This window comes from Python bivittatus, unplaced genomic scaffold (assembly GCF_059951505.1).
Source record: "Python bivittatus isolate LINGU-HERP-01145 unplaced genomic scaffold, Pbiv_v1 ctg000340_np1212, whole genome shotgun sequence".
In the NCBI taxonomy this organism is placed as follows: domain Eukaryota; kingdom Metazoa; phylum Chordata; class Lepidosauria; order Squamata; family Pythonidae; genus Python; species Python bivittatus.
Genome location: NW_028277056.1, coordinates 18,968,232 through 18,990,335, shown reverse-complemented (window position 1 = coordinate 18,990,335; position 22,104 = coordinate 18,968,232). Strand labels below are relative to the sequence as shown.

General features: G+C 40.0%; 1 long non-coding RNA gene across 1 annotated transcript; it reads right to left on the bottom strand.

The window, feature by feature from the left end:
* Positions 1-237: 237 nt before the first annotated feature.
* Positions 238-21,774, bottom strand: LOC148216054 (uncharacterized). Its single transcript, XR_015796138.1, has 3 exons — positions 21,669-21,774; positions 6,118-6,257; positions 238-612 (listed from the first exon to the last, which is right to left on the bottom strand). It is a non-coding gene; the product is annotated as an uncharacterized LOC148216054 (long non-coding RNA).
* Positions 21,775-22,104: the final 330 nt, after the last annotated feature.

Below are 22,104 nucleotides of genomic sequence, written 5' to 3'. Positions count from 1 at the left end.
TCTATTTTGGGATTAAACATTGGGGGAGGAGCATTATAAGCCATAAATAATGCTCAGGAAAGGCACCTGTGGTATGGCTCCTGTTTCTAAGTAGGCTCTCATCTTCTCCATCATCACTGCTGAGGGCCTTTGCTTGCATTTACCCATAATTCCCACTGCTCTATCCTGTTATGCTTCCCTTCAGATCTAACAGTGTAGGAGCAACAGTAGGCTTTTGCTAACGTGCTTCTTCCTGGATGTAAATCTTGAGCAAATGTGCTGTGCTGAATTCTGCTATTATGTTTAAGAATGACAGGCCATGCCATCATGCCATAATATGCTGTTAGAGTTCACAACACTGAAAAGGTAAAAATGGGGTAGTGAGTTGCAAATGCAAATATATAGATGACCACTAGATGTCTGGGAAGAGTTCTCAGTATACCTGTGCTGCCATCTAGGGGCCATGTGAAGATCTGCAGCCCAGATCATGTAGCTCCGCTTCGCTGTAGAAAGAAAAGTGGATGATGTTGATGGAGAGAGGGAAGATATAGCAGATAAACATTGCAGAAGCCCAGTTGATGGGGGACCGGTATGGAAATATCTCAGACAGACACCTCCCAAATTCACATGAAGCTAAAAGAGAGAAGAGGAGAACCACATTCAGATTTGCAAGATTCTGTTATAATAGCCAATAACTAACAGCAGTTTTAGGCACACATGGTGTCTGTTTCTTGGTCTGGTCTACCTTATGAGACTGACATTTTCAGACTTGCAAAAAAATGGGCTTGAAGGCCCCAAATGTACTCCTTAATTTCCTCTATAGTTTATGGAATATTAATTATCTTAAACACTACAAAGCAACTATGTATTTTTGTTTAACGTAATCTACATGAAAATTAGTTGAAGTGGCCTTCACTATGGTGCGTGCATCCATGCTGAAATGGAGAAGGAGCGAATCTAAGAACTTTTCTCAGACAAGCTTGGTGATATCATCTACTGGAAGCCCAGGGCAATTCATGGGCCTTCTCCTCTTCTGGAAAGCAAATGAAGCGATAGCAAGGCTTTCAAGTGTTGTTATTGTGGAGTCCTTGGTGTCCTCTGAACTTGGTTGTTTTCTTGCAGATGTTTTGTTACCCAACTAGGTAACATCTGCAGTGCACTGAAGATGTTACCTAGTCAGGTAACAAAACATCTGCAAGAAAACAACCAAGTTCAGAGGACACCAAGGACTCCACAGTTCAACCCTGAGCTACACATATTCACTTCTAGTGTTGTTATTGTTTGTGAAAGATTAGCATTAAGAAACCAGGGAAAATAACCCAGTGCAGCCAATTACTTATTTTCTTTAACAGAGTTCCTACTTCATGCTAGCAGTTTAAATGGTAGCACTCTTCCCCACAAGTGTTTGCGTTTCAAACTACATTAAAGATTATATTATTGCGGCTGGCTGAAGACATTTCGTAAATCTGTCTGACCATTTAGTCAAAAATAAGCCCTACTGCATTCAGCACCACTTATCTCCAGGTAACTATGAATAGGAATGCAGTAATTTAATTATGTTTTATTAGTAGGTTGGTTGCTTGGTTTTATGAAGATTTTTGTAAGCTGAGTTAGTCTGAATATAAATCGAAGAAATCAGAACCGTTCTCTCTCAAACATGCACACAGAGACACATACCCATCTTGAGCATGCAAGGGTGACTTCTAGCGATTTTTATACCATGAGGAGCTCCTGCACTTCAAAATTAACTCTTACACCTCTGGAAGTGGAAGTTAATTCGATTCCCTGTTTCCTAGGCTTATCACTGTCACATTAAGTTTAGTCCATGAGTCTTGCAGTCTTCCTCAATACTCTCTAGCGCAATGTTGTCCAAACTTGGCCACTTTAAGATGAGTGGACTTCAACTCCCAGAATTCCCCAGCCAGCATGAATTCTGGGAGTTGAAGTCCACTCATCTTAAAGTGGCCAAGTTTGGACAACACTGCTCTAGCCCCATGTGGCAGAAGGACAGAAACCTCCAAAGTCTCATGCCATACCCTTGTTTGTTTAGGCAAAAGCTATTTAAAAATGCAGCCTTAGATCCGCCAGCAGCTTTTGCTCTCTCTTAATAGTGAGAATGAGATGGCACGAACAAAATGTCCACTTGTATGTACAGTACAAATGTTGCTAAGTAAATGTAGAATACAAGTCATGGGTGCCTGCACACTGTTACCAGAGGTTAGTAATTCGTTATCTCTAAATATAAACACCATTATAACATGCAAGAACATCATTAATCTCTTTGTCACTTTTCGTACATACAAGTTTCACTGTAGTGATGGGAAAGTTCCTTATATTTAACTCTACAAGTACTCCTATGTGATTAGGTATACACTGTAAAATGAAATGAACTTCTAAGACTAACATTCTCAAGAAATTTGATTTGTACAGTCCTAGAATGAGCCTCCTCCTGTGTTGGTATGGCTGGACATCTTTTTTTTTCCAACTTAATGTGCTTAAAGATGCAGATTCAAAAGAATGCAAGTTAAAACAAAAGAAGTAAACTAATTTGCTCTTCTGCAGGAAATTCTAATTAATTAATTAATTAATTAATTAATTAATTATATCTATTTGTATTTTGTCTCTCAGAAGTAAAGAAGTCAAAGAATTATGTTCCATATATATATGTTCCAAATATATATATATTTATTAAGAATTTTGATTATAATAGTAAAATCTAATACAAACTAAGCTTAAAGAAAGAAAAAAGAATACAGAGAAAGAGTAAAAGTACAAGGAAAAAGAAAGAGAAGAAGAAAGAAAAGAAAAAGTAAGAATATAACAAAGAAAGAAAAAAGAAATATATAAAGAAGTGACTTCCAACCTTCATCACAACAAGTATAAATACATTTAGTAACTCTTCACTCTCTCTAAAATTACAAACATTTATCTTTTCATCCCATATCCCATCTGTTATCTACAAACAAATCAATAAAACATCATCTTTTCAGCCCTGGTATCAGCAGAAAGTCCATAAAGGGTAGCCAGAAGTAACAACATAACTTGTTTTAACCTTGATCAAATAAACCAACTTTATATTCCTTCCTTTTACTTCTTTCTTAATCTTTAGTTCATTCAAATACAGTGATACCTCTAGTTACGAACGCCCCTCCTTACAAATTTTTCGAGATACGACCAGCTCCGGCCCCAAAAATTTACCTTGACATGCGAACTCCGCCTCGAGATACGAACCAGATCCACGGCCATTTGCCCTGCTGCCACGCTGTCACGGCTTCCTGTGGGCGAGATCGCGGTAGCAAGGAGACGTTCGGTGAGGCTTGTGGTGTGTTTTGTGGCGTTTGGAAGGTTTTTGTGGCGTTTGGAAGGTTTTTAAGGTTTAAAAATAAAATGCATATGTTTCAGAACTGTTTAGCCGTATTTACATTGAGCCTTATGGGGGAAATTTACCTCGGGATGCGACCAAATTCGGAGGGTGGATTAGCCGTATTTACATTGAACCTTATGGGGAAATTTGCCTCGACTTGAGACCAACTCGAGTTGCAACCAGAGTCACAGAACGGATTAAGTTCGTAACTAGAGGTACCACTGTATTGTCATAGGATTTGATTTCTCTTCTTTTTTGTCCCATCACACAGAGTTCTTCAAGGCGTTAACAAGCCTCTTTTGTAAATCGAATAGGAAAAAATTATTCAGGTCATTCTCTTAGTTTTTCATTTGTATTTCAAAACCTCAGCCAGTTTCTTTTGTAGGTCCAGTGAAACATCCTTTTCTAAGTCATTCTCTTGGCCTGTCAGTTGTAAATCCACTTTCAATACCAACTCCAAAAGTCCAATTTTATCTGGACTTTTAGTCCATTTATAACTTTTAAGATCAAGATCTTATTTAGCTTTTTGCTGTTTATTTCAGATTCTTTAAATTTGTAAGCTTATGATTAAATTATTCTTTCATTCAAGATTGAAGGCATTTTCAAACTTGTCATTCTGAAGGTCTCTAATTGTGATGGAATGGAATTATGAAGGCCAGGCTTAGGGAGATAAGCATTTTCTTAGCTCACTGCAGGAGCATGGGAACTACAAGAGGATGAGACTGGCACCTCCCTGAGGAATTCACACTGTTGTGGCTGACTGACTTGGGACCTGGGGTTTCAATCTGGGAAGATTCTTGCTAGAGGTTGTAGCTAATAAACATAGCTGAACTGATTTTGCATTGTCTCTTGGAATTCCTTGGGCTAGGCCTGACACTAATAGCTTAAAAACAGTTAATGAACAATTTCCAAAAGTGAGGTTTGCAAGCCTAGTTTCTTTTAAAAATCTCCGCTGTGGTTGTGAGCAAGATGGCTAATCCCATCATTTCCTGGCACTCAAACCTGCAGAAGACCACTGTCCTGAGGTCTCCTCAGGAGAAGCAGCCATCCAGAGCACATGTGGGTGATCTCCCATCCTCTCCTTATCTGGAAAGGTTCCAAGGAATTGGTCTATTCACCGGTTCCTTTTTCTTTGCCATTGTCATTGGCTCCACTTTCATAGAGCCATCTTCAGTTTGCCATATCTCCTCTGGAAACCCAAGGAATTATGTTCCTAAATGTCACAAATGTGACATAACTTTTCAAAGTGTTCTTAGCCTATTACAACCTTCTTCCAACCTGTTGACCTTCAAGTTGTGTTAAACTACAACTCTCTTACTGTGTGGATGTACTTGGCAGAGCAAAAGCAAGACAGGCCAGTAAGGCTAATATTCTAGAATAGGTCCTTCTGAAAATGGAGGATGATGAATTGTTAGTTTTCTCTCTCCCTTTCTCATGTATCTTTTCTGATCCTGAATCTGTATCCTTTCTACTCTCTTAGACTAAATGGCATACATTTTTCACCTATGTCATTTAAAGTATACACTTAAAAATGTGAAGAATGAATTTGAGAGATACATTTTCAGGCCAGACTAAGATTTGCCATTGCCTAATGCAAAGGACAAGATAATGCTCCTCCCCATTTCAGAATTTGATATCAGTTGGCAGATAAGGGGATAGCATCTTCCATCAAGCCCTCGGACAGCAGATTTCTTTAGGGGGTTCTTGATGAGCCATACAGCGTATGCTGCAGTGCCCATCTTTAAAAAATACCCAAGGAAATTTGAAGGCACAGTCTAGGAATTTGTCCACACTCTATCCCAAGACCTCCTTTTATGTGCAATCACTTTGCTTCATGAGAAGTGTTCCTGATCTGTTTGAAAGCAACTCACTTATCCAGCAACCTGGATTAGCTATCACTATTTATGTATTTATTATTTATTTATAATCAGTAGAAAATCATTATTAGCTGCAGCTTGATTAAAATTGTCAATCATCATCATCATCATCATCAAATGTAGGTGATACATCAACACATATTATATGATAATCACTTTTTTATGAATCTGCAAAAGCTTTTTTCACCCATTCCATCATTATTCAGTCTGAACATTCTGTTCATTTCAAAATAAGAATAATTTGCTTAACAGTGTGAAATCTGGCAATGAGGATCTTTCTGGGGAGGACTGTGATCTAAGTTAATGTCAGAAAAATCTGTTGAAAAATGACTGAGCTATAAAAGTTTGTTTTAATTTACATGATCTTCACTGGCTGTTCCTGTTTTTGTTACAGAACTTTTTATCTAATTCAAAATAATTGTGGTGTTTAGGAAGAGAGGAGGATGGAAAGCTTGAATAAAACCCTAAACCAGTGTTGTCCAAACTTGGCCACTTTAAGATGACTGGACTTCAACTCCCAGAATTCCCCAGCCAGCCATGCTGGCTGGGGAATTCTGGGAGTTGAAGTCCACTCATCTTAAAGTGGCCAAGTTTGGACAGCACTGCCCTAAACCCTTGTGTATGAGAATGGGGATATAGTATGGAGATATTTAAGCATTCATCTCTGTAGCTCTGCCAGAGCTCTCAGCAATTCCTTGCTCTTGTGCGACTAGGTCCTGCCTTACTGTTTCATGTCGCTAAATCTTTTAAGTTGTTAATGCCTTTCCATAATAGGATTGGGTTCATGCCAACCAAAAATCACAAATAACATGAAAGGAGTAAATTGACAAAGGGGGCATACTGCAGTCAGAAGAATGACAGGTTTAGATATGCATGAAGCCAGTGGACTACTCTTACCTCCAAACATAGGACAAATCCATGCAGTCAGGTACTCCATACCTTGTTATACTTTGTCAATGAGTTGTACTGACGATGCATCATCCTTTGAAATTGTGAACTTCAGCAAATATGTAATTAGAAAACCACTCTTTATTGGCCTGATTTAAGGTAGACAAAAGAAAAGTGAGTCAACAAAATACACACAGAACTTTTGGAATGCACAGATTATTGGAATGGTTATTAGACACATTATCTAATGAAACTTCTGGGAAACAAATTAACCGATTAACTTATGGGAAGATGTACCTGCCCCCCTGGACATTCCATTTCTGACCAAGCTGAAAGAAGCTGATTTATGGACCTCTTGTTTAAATGTTGTAATGTGTCTCCTTATGCTTTTCTTGTTTAATGTTTATATTTTGTGTTTTGCTGCATTTACATATTTCCAATATTTCATCAGAACCAGCTGAGTTATATAACAGGGTAAATTTATAAAACAAAATAGCCATGACGTGAGGTAGAACTAGCTCATTTATATCAGAGCAGGGAATCTCTGGCCCTCCAGATATTAGATGATTAGAATTCCAATTAGGTTCAGTCAGCATGCCTAATGATAATGGGAGATGGGAGTTGTAGTCCAACAGTGTATGGAAAATTACATGTTCTCTTTAGTAATATGGGATTTTCATAATGGATCAGATGTTTACATTGTTTCACATTAAATGTTTGAGTGCACACCATTCTTTTAATTCTTTTAATTTTTCTAAAAATATTTTGCCTGACTTTTCTTGAACTCTAAAGATCTGACTTGTTTAGGAAAAATAACACAGATGTTGCTTGGGTAACCAAGTTCTGACCACCTACAGCTAGCTGTCAATGAGATGGAAATTTGTGGGACATGGAACAGGATCTTGAGCTAATATTACCAAGCATTAACTGTTGGAAGATTCATCATATACAGATGATACATTATAAAGAAGGAATATTCAAAAGATATAAGACTATGTAAAACTAATGATGAATTTCAACAAAGACGAAACTAAGAGACAGCAATGGTGTCATAAGATTTTGGCTGTGTTTACATGCTGCACTGAGCTAGAAAGCATGATTAGCATCATCATTTGATCTAGCTCTTCTTCATGTGCTGCATTTTAACTGAAGCTTTAGCTTACCATGTTATCTCAACTCAAAAGACCGCCATCAGGGGCTTGTGCAAAGTAGATTTGTAACCTTGATTTGCAACAGGTTACAAAATCTGATTAATGCAATCTCAGAATGGTAAGTAATTTAGGTTTGGGGATGTAAAGGGCTGTGAGAATAACCATGAGGAACAGGAGGAAGAGCCGCAACAAGACAATGACCAGACAAGAGAAATCTGAGTCTGAGACAGAAATGTAATTTGAGAAAATGTCTCAGACTTGACCCTCCCTAGTTCTCTTTAGGATAAAGGCAGGGAGGGGGGAGACACATTCAGGCTTGCAAGATTCTGTTACTGTAACCCTATAATAAGAGTAGTATTAGTATTCATGACTTTGGTTTCCTAGTCTGGTCTACCTCGAAGGGTTGCCAGGACAATACATTAAGCTTCAATTTACTTATTGGTCTATATTTGGTGCATGACAGGACATTTCTTCATCAATTTTTTGGGCCTAGTGTGTTATATAAACCTAGCTTTTGAAAAGCTGTAGAGAAAGAATGAAACATATTTATTGGTTCTAAGAGCCATGTGCTAGGCTGCTTGATTATCATCAAGTGACTAAATATGTTATATCAATATTAAACAATAGATGCAATCCCTGGGTTAAGAATGCCCGGGTTACAGATGACCCATAGTTAAGAACAGAACCTATTGTAGCAAAATTCAAGTTAAATACACAATGATTTAAATTAAATACACAATGGTTTGAGTTCATTACACAATACTACTTATACAGTATTACACAATAAAACTGTTCCGGCTTACATAGAAATTCAACTTAAGGACAGACCTTGGGAATGGAACTTGTTCTTAAATTGGGGACTACCCGTATCTCTTGAGTTAAGCATTCAGGGTCAGGATGGCATCCACAATAGTAAATCAAAGCCCTGCCCCTTTTTATATGTAGCACACACAGAAAAGGAGGCAGGCCTCTGACTGCATGGTCACAGACACCATCTTGATTTTTTTGACACCCCCCTCCCCGACATTCCTATGAGCTATATTATTCATATAGATAATAGTGAGCAGGATAGATAAGATAAATATGGTATAAAAGAAGTGGTTATTTTTTCAATTTCTTTCAGTATTGTGTTGCACATGTAATGACAGGCATGTTCAAAAACCATAGATTTATTTAATAGCAACAGCGTCCACATTGCAGTCAGTCATACTGTATTTTTCAAGTAGTAAGCCAAGCCATGATTCCTAAGAATAACATAATACTTGCTTGTTTGCAGGGGTATTGTGAGTGATCTCCAACCACTGTTACAGTTGTCACTGAGGGGGAAACAGCCGATTATTTGCTTTTAGTGGCTGGGACTGAAAACAACTCAGAACTCTTGCTGGAACTCTATTTATAAGGACAGGGGAACATTCTCCTCTGTGTCATTCAAAGTGAAATGTAATGGATCAGAAAAGATAAAAGATCAGAACCATCAATGAAGGGCTCTGTAAGAACTAGGGAGTGAAATATGTTGCCATGGTCCATACTGATTGTTTTCAGGTACAACGGAAACATTGCAAACACATAGACCGAGCATCTGGGGACAGAACTGCATGTAGCTGCAGTTTTAATATTCTTTCTGGCGTTCTGACCAGAATTTGATCCAGAATGTAGATTAAGTCACATTTCAATGAACTTTATAAGTAATTTCTCCATCTTCCATTAATTTCTATGGGAAAATTCAAAAGATGCACTTAGGGATATTCTGCTAATAACATCAACAGCAGGGCTTTATCTCATTCCTGTTAATAGAAACAGGAAACAGCAACTGTGTACCTCTTCTATAGCCTGAGGCTCTTAAAAGAGGTTTTAAAAGGTGAACAGGCTTCTGACCAACACCTCCAAACTGTCCATCTTGGCTCTCTGGGATCTGGAGCTCACTGGGAAGCTTTCCATTAAATTTTTGACAAAAGAGTCATTTCTTTCAGTTCATTTTTAGATCTCACACGATACACAATGGGGCAGAACTACAAAAGCAATGGTTTATTGGGAGACCACAGAGACAGTATTCCACAAGCATAGTTACTTTCTAGGGAGTTATATGAGTTTATCTTCTATTGGCCTTGCTTCCCAGAGCTTATATTTACTTCCTAGTATCTTCTCTCAGTTTTATTAATATTCCTGGTGCTGGCTGAGTGTTTAATGGTTGGTCTGATGGGGTATATTATTTTCCACCCCCAAAACATACTTGGGGAGGGAGATGTTTGCTTATCCTAACCAACATCATATTTTTTGTACACCTCCTGCAGGGAGGGGACCTGTCATACTGTCAACCCCAAAAGGCTTTCTGTAATAGTTAGATCTTGGCAGCTTTCTTAAACATCAACAGGATTGGTGCTGACCTAATACTGGATGGAGCATTATTCCAAGGAGAAGGGCAATCCCTCAAGGATGGGACTCAGAGGTTGCCTTCCCTACTAGGTCTTATTGGATGGGCAGAAACCAAGGAGAGAAGATGGTCCCACAGATATGCTCAGAAGTCCTGAGCCAGGTATTGATATAGTTCAGTACATGGAGAAAGACTAGAGAAGGATTATCTGCTGTATATTTTTAATTAAGAAAATTTCAGACACAGTTAGAAGGCATATTAGTGGAGTTGAGCTGGCTGTGAAAGAAAGGCTGTCTGTGAACCCTCCCTATGCTATAGGCTGGACGGAATCCTTTACTGCCATTGATGAAAGTCTACATCCAATCCACTAGTTGCTATGTGTGATCCCATCCTCACCACTTGTGTAAATTAAGCAAGTGAATTTGCACCATTTGTTCCTTTTTTATGCCAGAGGTTGCTCAAGATAATGGAACAATCTGAAGTGAAAATGTAGCACCTGTGATTGCAGTATGGGGAAGGACCTATATGCTGTCCAAATAGCAGGCACAACTATTTGAAAAGCACTTAAATTGTCTTAATTAATGATTTTTGAATGGGTTATCCCCCCCCCCCCGGTACACTTATAATAATATGTGTTCTCTATGAATCGGTTCAGAATATTCAAAGCCAAAAGAACACAGTGTTTCATTCTTTGTCATTGCCAGCAGGGGATTCTGCAGGCAGGCCCAGCGGGTACGGATGGCCTGCCCAGACCCAGAGAACACCCCTGCTGGCAACTCTGTCACAGACATTTTTTAAAACCCTGGGAGAATAGGAGCATCTCATTCATCCCCACAAACAGATCAAGCGCTAAGAGAAGAAAATGTCAAAGACGAAAAACAAACGCCTTGTGCACCCCGCTGTCAGATCATGTATGACAGGAACTAAATGTGAGTCAGCCATCCCGTGCACATTTATTTGAAGTAATTCCCACTGAACTCGGCAGGGAGTCATTGCCATAGGATTAGACTGTACAAGTGATCAAATCTTGGCTAGATTCTTAGGTTGCTGTAAGCTCTTCGGTGTCTGAGCCTTGCTTTGAGAACCAAGCCAATTGTGTCTCACTCATGAAACCACAGTAAAGCAAACCATAGCTTAGTAGGATGGATGAACCCAACCATGAGCCCTGTTTGGCTAGGTTCGCATAACAGGCTAAGCCCAAACCAAACCAATGATTCTTTGGTGCAGTGTCTGTTGGATAAGCTCTATGGAAAAAGCTAGGTAACTCTTGGCATGGATGTAGTTATCCATGACCTTTGGTAGTTAACTTTAAGGTCCATGCTCTTCATGCCCTCTCCCCACTTGTCTGCCCCTTCCTTCCTTACCACTGTTAAGACTTCCACCACCAGTTTTCAGCAAGGTCCTCTACCTGCAAGGCCTCAGGAGAATACTTGTACTCTCATAGCAGATTCCAGAGGTGTCAAATGCTCTGGCACCATACAGTTGTGAAACAATGGTAAATAGGATCTTGTTTTGTGGGTTGTTTCCACACCCTTTGAAAATCTTACAGAAATGAAAATTGGGCCCAGTCCTAATATGGAATAAAGAGAAGGAGTGTGATGCAAATAGACTTGATTATCTGTGCCCCTGAATTACATGAATTGAGTGGTCTCAGCTATGAACCAACAAAGCCTTAAGCAAATTCACTCGCTCATCTTCAAGAACCTCACAGGATTTCTGCGATGCTAGAATTTTACCTGAAAGTACTTGAAGGAAGGATCAGTAGGGATAGACAATTTTGTCTGTTTTAGGCAGTTCCAGTCAAAGATTCTTGTTCAGTAAGAGATTGCAGTGACAACCTGCTCCCCACAATTAGTCAGATGAAGCTGTAGCAAATGGCTCTGTTCCCCATTTTGAGTTTTATTTGGGCGGGGTGTTTTTCAGAGAATAGCTGAAATGATGATGGCAAATTTTCCAAAGGAAGGTTGTACCTTCTGTCACTAAGAGGGCCACTTAGGGCCTGCTGGGTAAGGGTGGGGGCAAATGATGAAAGTTACAATGTGATGTCCTAATGCAAACCCCATGACTTATATATTTGCACTGATACCAGGATACAAGAACAAAAGGCTGAAGTTTACATCATGAAGTCACTACGTAAATTCTAACATTTTTGTGCAGTTTGTAGAGGACATCTTTGATCAGGACTCTTCTTGATAATGAGCTCAGCCCATCTTTCCCAGTTTCTGCTGTAGCACAGTCAGCTGGCTTGCAAAGGAACCGAAATGCAGCACTTGTGGCCCACATCAGTTGTTTTCCAGCAGATAACTTAAGGCCAGCATGGCAAACAGGGAAACATGGAGGAATACCATAAACAATATGAAGAGGTTGCATTTAAGCATGAACTGGAGGATAGGGCAAGAAGTGCCAGCTTGACATATGAGTGTTGCTTGACATATGAAGCCCATCAAGTAAATATGCCCATTCTCAGAGCACCTTGATTTCTGCAAGGTTAGAACAACCCAGAACAATATAACTTTAAACTGGAATCAGAAAGAGGTTGAAGGAAGAGTTTCTTAATTCCTTAACAGCTGTTAGTTTTTCGTTTATCAAATTTTACTTCTAATCCATTCTTTTCTACACAACTTTAAGAAAAAAAAGTCCACATTAAAATGTATATGCTTTTTTGCGTCTATTTCCTAAATGTAGGTAGTTTGTACACATTTTGCATTATGTGTCAATTTTTTTCCCAGTCTGTACAACATGCTATACTTGCTATACACATGCTATCTCACCATACATGGTATAACCCTTGAGTGAAGGGAAGTTACAAGCCATGCAATGCAGCCAGAATCGCACAACAAATTTAGGTGTATTTATCCAGACGTAAGCTCTACCTTGTAAATTTAGGTTTACTTCCTGGCAAACTATCAGAAGGGCTCTGGTCATATCTTTTCCAACTAACAGATACATCTGATGAAGTAAGCTGCAGCTCATCAAAGCTATGTCTTCTAATGAGATCTGTTAGTGGGAAACGGTGCTACAAGACTCAATTTTATTTATTACGGTGGTAGACCAGTACAGCTACAAGACTCCTGATTTTTTTTTTTTTTTTGCCACCATAGACTAATAAATCTCTTCCCACAATTCCTGGCAAACTGTTTAAGATTATAGCCTAATATATGTTTCCTTCCAAAGCTACTAACTATGCCCTGGTTTCAACCCTGGTTTCCTAGTGCATCCATGCCCTTACTACTCACTTTATAGTAAGAAACTAGGGATAAGGGAAACAATATAGTTCAACTGATACGGAGTCCCTCTATACATCCTATTGAAAGAGGAAAGCAGTTCTTGGTGGATTTTAGTCTAATGACAGACGCTGGTTTACCTTAATGCTGAGAATAGCACATTAGTAGCAACCACCCCATGCTAAAAATAAAATTAATTTATCATAAAAATTCACTGAAATTACCATGAATAATTTAAGTTGCTGTTCAAAGGCTGTTTATTAAAGCAGGTTTGGACCTGGAGCACAGTCATTCTTGCTATGGCAGTGAGACAATACGCCTCTGTGTTTCCCATCTTAATGGCCAATACCCAGCTTCAAAACAGAGGTCACTTTTATTACGTTTAGTGATTCTCCCAGTCCAGTAACACTGTAATAACAATTCAACCTCTGAGCACATCAAAGGCATCAGAAAGGAAACTTCTCCCTCCACCTGCTTTCCCCTTATTATTATGCTTATAATCAAGAGGCTCCAAGGAAGATCCTTCTATCTGACTCTACTGTAGTCAATTAAAGTGGGGTCAAACAGGATTTTCTGCATTCAGGAAGAGGAATGCAAGAAGGACTTAAGTCACACCCATAATAAACACAGCATCCTTGGAAGGGGATGGCTGGAAGTGGCATTTTTTCACTTGGCGGCAGTGTCTTTACAGTATCTTTTGATCAAGATCCAGACTTGAGCATTGTTTTCCCCATCATATATATTGGACTTCTTTTTCCATAACTGTCTGGTAATGGTTTGGGAGAGGCTTATTAACAGATGACATTGGCTTGGTTCACACACCACATCATGCCAAAGGCACAAGGTAGCTTGCATGGTTTGGGCTTGGGGGAAGGTGCAAACTTAACAACATGAGTTTCTAGGCCGCATAAGCAATGATTTATTGGCTGGGTTTCTACACTGCACTGTGCTCCAATTTTTTCACCATGTCTCAGAAAAGAAGCCACCATGTGCTGTGTTCACACATAACTAAGCCACAAATCATGATTTATAAAACCCAATGGCTGAATTCACATACTGCTTTAAGTCAAAACCTTTTATATGATTTTATATATCTTTTGGTTTCTAGTTGTGAGCCACCCAGAGTCATTTAGGAGTCGGGCAGCCTATAAATAAACAAAAATAAAACCAAAGCAACCACATTATAGCTTAGTACAACTGTAAATCCTGTCCCTGTAGCTTGAAGCAATGTGATTTCTGCAGATATAATAGCAAGCCATGTATTACAGTATTTAACTTTATTAGATTTATATCCTGCCTTCCCTCCAGGAGCTCAAGGCTTTAACATGAAATTCCTTCATTTTATCCTAACAACAACTCTGTGAGGTAGGAGCTGAGATAGAATAAGTGGCCCAAAGTTACTTAGTAAGCTTCCATGGCTGAAATTCTGAGTTTCCTCAGTCCAAGTCCTCCAACACCTTAACCCAGTGTTTCTCAACTTTAGCGACATTGAAGATGTGTGGACTGCAACTCCCAGAATCCCGCTGGCTGAGGAATTCTGGGAGTTGAAGTCCACACATCTTGAAGTTGCCAAGGTTGAGAAACACTGCCTTAACCACTTCCAGCATATTTAGAATCAATTAGACAACCTGTGACCCATTAGGTCATTGTTTCAGAAATATTTCCTTACCTAAACAGAGAAACAGAACGACCAAGGGCAAAAAAGCTGTGGGAGTGTGAGCGACTTGTGACTTGCTGCTGGCTTCCCCATTGACTTTGCTTGTAGGAAGCTTGCAGGGAGCGTCCATCCGTCCTTCCTTCCTTTCCACATATAATATAGGCTTGCACCATTTGCCTTCCCCTCATGACCCTCAGGAGAGCCCCAGTGAAGCTGCCTCCTCCTCCTCAGCTCTCCCATGGAACTGCCTGCCAGTTTGCTGAGGGGATGTGGAACAAAAGGAGCTGCAGACCATATGGGAAACTGCACCCCCACTCCCCATTCTGGTGTGTGCCCAAGGGCCCCTCCCTCGGAGGAAGAGGACTCACCCATTGACCACAGGGACCCCCCAGTTAGCCTTACCTCACCAGCAAGCATCCAAGTTGCTCCCTTATCCTTCCCTCAGTGCCTACAGCCATTAAAAGATTTCAGATTTTGACTTCGTTTCCAAACCAGCCAATTGCCGCTCACCTGTCAGGCCTTGCTGCCAGCCAATTGGGCGCAGGGGACAGAGGGAGGTGGGAAATAGGTCAGGGATATGCCCATGATGATCATGTGACCTGGGCTGACCATGGCGGTGCAGTAGCACAGCAGTGCTGAAGCAGCCACAAATTTCCCGAATATCAGTCCTGTGGGAGTCACGGATCCTGGATTTTGGACGCATTCTGTAAGTCAGCCCATTTGAGGCACCTTGGGTTATTTATTTACCTTTACCTGCCCCCTGGCTCCCTGGCTGTCCCTGACTGTGTTAGCTGCCCTGAGAACCACTGTGGCATCAGTTGACATAAAATGTACATGAATGTTCAGCCCATTTGAGGCACCATTCAAAAATTGTTGCCCCATGATGCACCGTTTCACCCAGTTGAAAGTTACAGACACGAGAGTTTTAGCAGTATATAGATTTCTAGGCATTCTTTCTGTTGGGAAAGAAAAAGTGCTTGTCAACCTGGCTCTGTTAAGATGCACTTAGATTATTTATTTACCTTTACCTGTCCCCTGGCTCCCTGGCTGTCCCTGACTGTGTTAGCTGCCCTGAGAACCACTGTGGCATCAGTTGACATAAAATGTACATGAATGTTCACACATTTCTCTCTGTGGTACCACATCATGGAAAGTTACAGCCCAGGCCAAAAACATCATCTTTCCATCTAGCTGGGAGCAGATGGCATGTGTCATCTTCTGCTTCTGCTGCAAAATTTCCACCTTTGCAGTTTCTGGCAGCAGTTCCCACTTTCCATAGGATACCATTTTGTACTGACACAGGTAATTGGTTCATCCATCTATATCAAGAACAAACTAATTTTCTGAGTGTCAGTTCTCATATAGCTAAAGCATATCATCCTCATAGAAGGGGGTGGGGGGATTAACAGGCTTGCAATGGGAGAAAGGCATTGCAGGGTTACAGATGGGACTATCCTGAAAGAAACCATGCCTGATTGACTAGAATGCTAAAGAGGAATATGACATAATGCAACAGTGTGTTCCAAGTCTGGCTTGTGCTATTTGCCATCCAAACTAACAGGAATTTCAAGGTTTCAGATGGAGCTATATTCTACTTCTGCTTTTCTAGAATGTTCTCTCCTTTTTAATGAGATACTATGGGCAAGATGACTTTTTAGACAACGATGGGATTTAATGAGGGAACAGTTCCTTTCCTCCTCCATGTTTTAAACCACCTGCATTCTGCAGGTATAATTTTAGATAACTTCTCTTTTCTGGTAGAGGTCTGCAGGATAGCTATTAGCCACATGTGTGCGTGTATATTCATCAGACTATTCTCTTTCGAGAGCAGCAATATTATGCCAGGTGCAGACAGTAAGAAATAAATAAGCTCGAAACATTAAAAATATGAGATAAGAAAAAGAAAACATAACTAAAACTAGTTTACATCAACAACATTCACAATATCCCTCCATACCTTTCTATACTTGGAAAACATCCTTGTTTGCATCACATCCATACAGATCCATACTTCATACACGGGCTATTCTTTAATTTCAGAAACTATTCAACTCTTCAACCACAACATTCTTGGTCTTCCTCTTTTTCCTGACCCATTCTTTCTTTCTTTATCCATTTGTTTTACAGTTCAGTCTTCGTTCATCGTCTCTATATCATCAAATCATCCTTACCGCCTTTATATTGATCACTTTTGTATTCACTCTGCATTCATTCAGCACCCGTTAATTCCTGATCTTATATCTTTTTGTTTTACCATGCACACTTCTTAAATACTTCATTCCCATTGTGTTCAACTGACTTTTATATTCTTCTTGACATACAGGTGAAACTCGAAAAATTAGAATATCGTGCAAATGTTCATTTATGTCAGTAAGGCAACTCAAAAGGTGAAACCAATATATGAGATAGACGCATTACATGCAAAGCGAGATATGTCAAGCCTTACTTTGATATAATTGTGATGATTATGGCGTACAGCTTATGAAAACCCCAAATTCACAATCTCAGAAAATTAGAATATTACATGACATCAATAACACAAGGATTGGAAATAGAACAATATCGGACCTCTACAAAGTATAAGCATGCATATGTATTCAGTACTTGGTTTGGGCCCCTTTTGCAGCAATGACTGCCGCAATGCGGCGTGGCATGGATGCTATCAGCCTGTGGCACTGCTGAGGTATTATGGAAGACCAGGATGCTTCAATAGCGGCCTTCAGCTCCGCTGCATTGTTCGGTCTCATGTCCCTCATCTTTCTCTTGGCAATGCCCCATAGATTCTCTATGGGGTTCAGGTCAGGCGAGTTTGCTGGCCAATCAAGCACAGTAATCCCATGGTCATTGAACCAGGTTTTGGTACTTTTGGCAGTGTGGCAGGTGCCAAGTCCTGCTGGAAAATGAAGTCAGCATCCCCATAAAGCTTGTCTGTGGAAGGAAGCATGAAGTGCTCCAAAACCTCCTGGTAGATGGCTGCGTTGACCCTGGACTTCATGAAGCACAGTGGACCAACACCAGCAGATGACATGGCTCCCCAAATCAACACAGACTGTGGAAACTTCACACTGGACTTCAAGCATCGTGCATTGTGTGCCTCTCCATTCTTCCTCCAGACTCTGGGTCCTTGGTTCCCAAATGAGATGCAAAAGTTGCTCTCATCAGAAAAGAGGACTTTGGACCACTGGGGAACAGACCAGTTCTTTTTTTCTGTAGCCCAGGTAAGATGCTTCTGACGTTGTTTGTTGTTCAGGAGTGGCTTGACAAGAGGAATACGACATTTGAAGCCCATGTCCAGGATCCGTCTGTGTGTGGTGCCTCTTGATGCACTAACTCCAGCCTCAGTCCACTCCTTGTGAAAGTCCCCAACACTTTTGAATGGCCTTTTCCTGACAATCCTCTCCAGGCTGCGGTCATCCCTGCTGCTTGTGCACCTTTTCCCTTCCACATAACCTTCTATTGATGTGCTTTGATACAGCACTTTGGGAACATCCAACTTCTTTTGCAATTACCTTTTGGGGCTTTCCCTCCTTATGGAGGGTGTCAATGATGGTTTCCTGCACAACTGTCAGGTCAGCAGTCTTTCCCATGCTTGTGATTCCTACTAAACTAGCCTGAGAGACCATTTAAAGGCTCAGGAACCCTTTGCAGGTGATGGATTCATTAGCTGATTAGAGTGGGTCACTTTGAGCCTAGAATATTGAACCTTTTCACACTATTCTAATTTTCTGAGATTGTGAATTTGGGGTTTTCATAAGCTGTATGCCATAATCATCACAATTATACCAAAGTAAGGCTTGACATATCTCGCTTTGCATGTAATGCGTCTATCTCATATATTGGTTTCACCTTTTGAGTTGCCTTACTGACATAAATGAACATTGCACGATATTCTAATTTTTCGAGTTTTACCTGTACTCAACTCTCCCTTCCATATATCAATGTGGCAGAAACACTTTTCACAAGTCATTCTCGTTTTTTCAGCAAACATTCAACAAACAACAAGCATTCATTCATTGCAACAGATCACTGTCTTTCTGCCAGCATTTATACATCCATATGCCCATCCTACTCAACGTGCTACCAAGGGACACAGTTCATCAACTTGCTCTAGTTTCTTGCCATTTATGTATAATTTATAAATGTTTGCTCTGTTTTCTCTGTCAATTATTACAAACCCTAACTATAACTTTTGATATTCAATACATTATTTTTCAGATGCTTACTCCTTGTTGTAACATGCAATCAGGTATTCATTACATTCACTCATTGTTCCTTGTCCGGTTTTCTGGAACAAGACTGAACAGTAACCCCCAAAGAGCCATAGCTATAGAACAGAAATTGGCAACTTTTTTGGAGATTCCTGGACCCAAATGAACCAATAAGAGGAGATTATTCTTCACCAGCCTACCCGGGCACTTATGAAGGGGGTTATCAAGTGTTTGAGCCAAGACATGTAAAATGGAAAATTTTCCCTATCAAACAGGAGAATAAATAAATTCTTTTATATTGGGATATTATTGATTTTCCTCTCCATTTGTATAATGGTCTAGCTGGCCTAACATAACCATTGCTGTCAGATTTCATTCCAGAGGCTACTATAAATCTCTGCTCTCCAGATATTCAGTCCCACATTCTGTAACTAGCTCACAACTGAAGCATTACAGATTCTCAGACCTGTCTAGACAAGTAGACAAGAAGTCCTATATACATGCAGTAGAAGGTATATCTATTACAAAATGCAGAAATCTAGATACACACACACATACACATACACACACACATATGTCTGTCTGTCTCCCTGCCTGCTTGTCCTAGCTTTTAAATTTTAGACCTTTTCCTTTTTTTAGGCAACAGACACTTGGCCATTCTATTCCTGAACTTGAGAGGGTGGAATACCAGATGAGTGCTACATAACAGTTGTGTCTGTCCTGAGAATTATTGATTCCCATCTCACTGTCTTCAGCCCTTACACTGGGATCGTTAAAGTAGTTACGCAGACATCATTCAAGGATGCTTTAATTTGGATTCCTGGACTGAACGAAAGGGTCCATTCAGTGGCCTGAAAGGCCCCATCCAAATCTTTGATTCTGAGACTCCATAATGACATAGCCTCTTCTTCTTTGTCAAAACATTATTTTCTAAATGAAATAAAGATAGAAATATTTTACTCTGAAATTCTATCTCAAACTTTTCCAATTGTTTTGTGTCTAATGAAACTGGGGCTTAGATTCTGGCATGGTTTGGGTGTAACAGCTGTCTGCCTGCACATATGAGTAAACAGTATTGTCCAATGTAAGATCAGCACTCCACTGCATTCCACCACTGACCTTTGCTGCATCGTTCTGCTCAACATTCTCTGTACTCTGTGGCTTTGTCTATTAATCTTTTGTGGTTCTAACTGTTCATGTTGTACAAACTGACCTGGATCAAAATCTTGTGTATGTATGTCAAAATCTGCTGGAGCATTCCAATTTTTATTATGCAAGAACAGCATATTTATTGTCTAGAGAGTTCATTTCTCTCTCTAGTATGAAAGAAAGAATATTACAGAAAGAATATTACATCCTAGGGAAGCAGGGAAGAGGATAATGAGAAAGTAATAGGTAATAGGTTACAACATTTGTTCTTGGCATGGCAAGCAGGATGTGGTTAATCTGGCAGTTGGGAACCACAAACAAGACAAGAAGGAGCTTGTCTGAATGTCATCTGGTCAAATTATAACTGTTCAAGGCAGGCAGAAAGCTACCACAGATTATCTTCTAAGAATTATTTCCAAGAGGTAAAATAACAGGTGTTGTAGTGATATATGGGACATGATCACATTGTAGAAAGCTGCAGAGTAAGCAATCAGCCATGTTCTTTTGATGATCTACTACAGTGATCAGCATAAGCAGACAATAGAGTTTCTTGAAGCGTGAAGTTTTCATTTATATCACTAACTATATTCTAAATGACAAACTGGTTTGTTGGTGCAACTCATTATCTCAAAGGAAATGGATGGAGAAATTATGAAAGGTAAGGATCAGCTTAAGCTAGCCTTCCTTAACCAGGTACTCTTGGAATGTACTGTGTTTCAAATCCCACAGGCGCCATGAGGGCTGAATTCTGGGAGGTGCAGCAACTTGTGGAAAGCTGGCTCAACTGTGCATGCCGATTGAGAGAGATCTGTTTAGACCACACTGACCCACCTGCTTTCATTTCTGAGCTGAGATGCCAGAAGACCACTCCATCTCCAACTGATTGTGAGTGAGTGAGTGAGTCTAGCTAGCTAGCTAGCTAGCTATCATCTATCTATCATCTATCTCTGCTACTCACATTTTAGGGTTCTCTTTCTTTCATATATTATAGAATTACTGGAACGTTAATATTATGTTATACATGTGGAGAAATCCATGGACTCAACCATATTTATAGTAGATCTAATGACGAGTTTATAATAAATATGGTTAAGAAAACTTCCAGATAAGGCTCTTATTATACAATCATTTATACAGGTTTCAAATGTCATTAGTTAGGTGAATCAGACTGGACATCTGGTGGCTGCTTGGACAAATGCTCACCTTCCTGAGCTATCCTCAGCAATAATTTGCAGTCCCACCACAAATACTCCGTTAATTTCTTTGATCCTGCTCATCTCTTTGTCTTGCTTCCTTTTACTTCTCCCAATGTCGCCAGAATATTTTTTTTCTGGTTCATCCTCCATTCATATCATGTGCTCAAATGAAATTAGGTGCTCCTGTATCACCATCTTTTATGCTCCCAAATTCCTCAAAGCAGTTCAAAACCAACCTACAAGGATCTTCACTTCTGCTGATTTGAAACACAGAGAACGCACAGAGATCACAATGTGTCAGACGTCTCACCAGGCACTGCAAAAAAAACTTGTCTCCCAGATACCTAACTTGTAGGCATGATCTTATTTTTAGCACTAAGGTTGTAGACACAACACAACAATATGAGTACACAGAAAATCTGCCTACTGCAGAGCACAGAATCCCTCTCTCTTTACCTTCTTCACCCATCTTTTCAAGTCAATGGAAATTTGGCCATTTTCTTTCTGGCTTTGAGAGTGGGAGCTATATCTGCTCAGTAGTTACAAAACAATTCTCTCTGGTTGGAAAAATGCTGGTTCCTGCCACCCAGGCTTCAGTCCTTACCCCATTAACAAATCAGTGGACATCTCCAGTTGATGAGTAGGAAAGTGAAAGGATTAGTATTCAATCCAAAGACTTGTCCTGAGCTCCTGAGGATCCTTTGTCTCCATTCTATGCAAAGTGGAAATAAATGTTAAGCTCCTCCTCCCATCCCTATATATTATTCATGTTTTGCATATTTAATCAGGGGTTTTTAAGGGGGAGCTACAAAACTGCCAAGCCTCTTTTCCTCTTCTGATGAAAGCACAGCATGCTGACCAAATGCTTTTCTAATAGCTGTAACACAATTATTATGGTGGCTAGAGTAGAGAAGAAGGGGACTTTCCAAACATAGGAAGCTGAAGCTCAGGGAAGGGAAGGTTACCTTGAGTCCAGAATGAAGCAAGAGTTTCCATTAATGGGAAGAAGAAGAAAAAAACCCCTTTATTCCAGTTTTAAT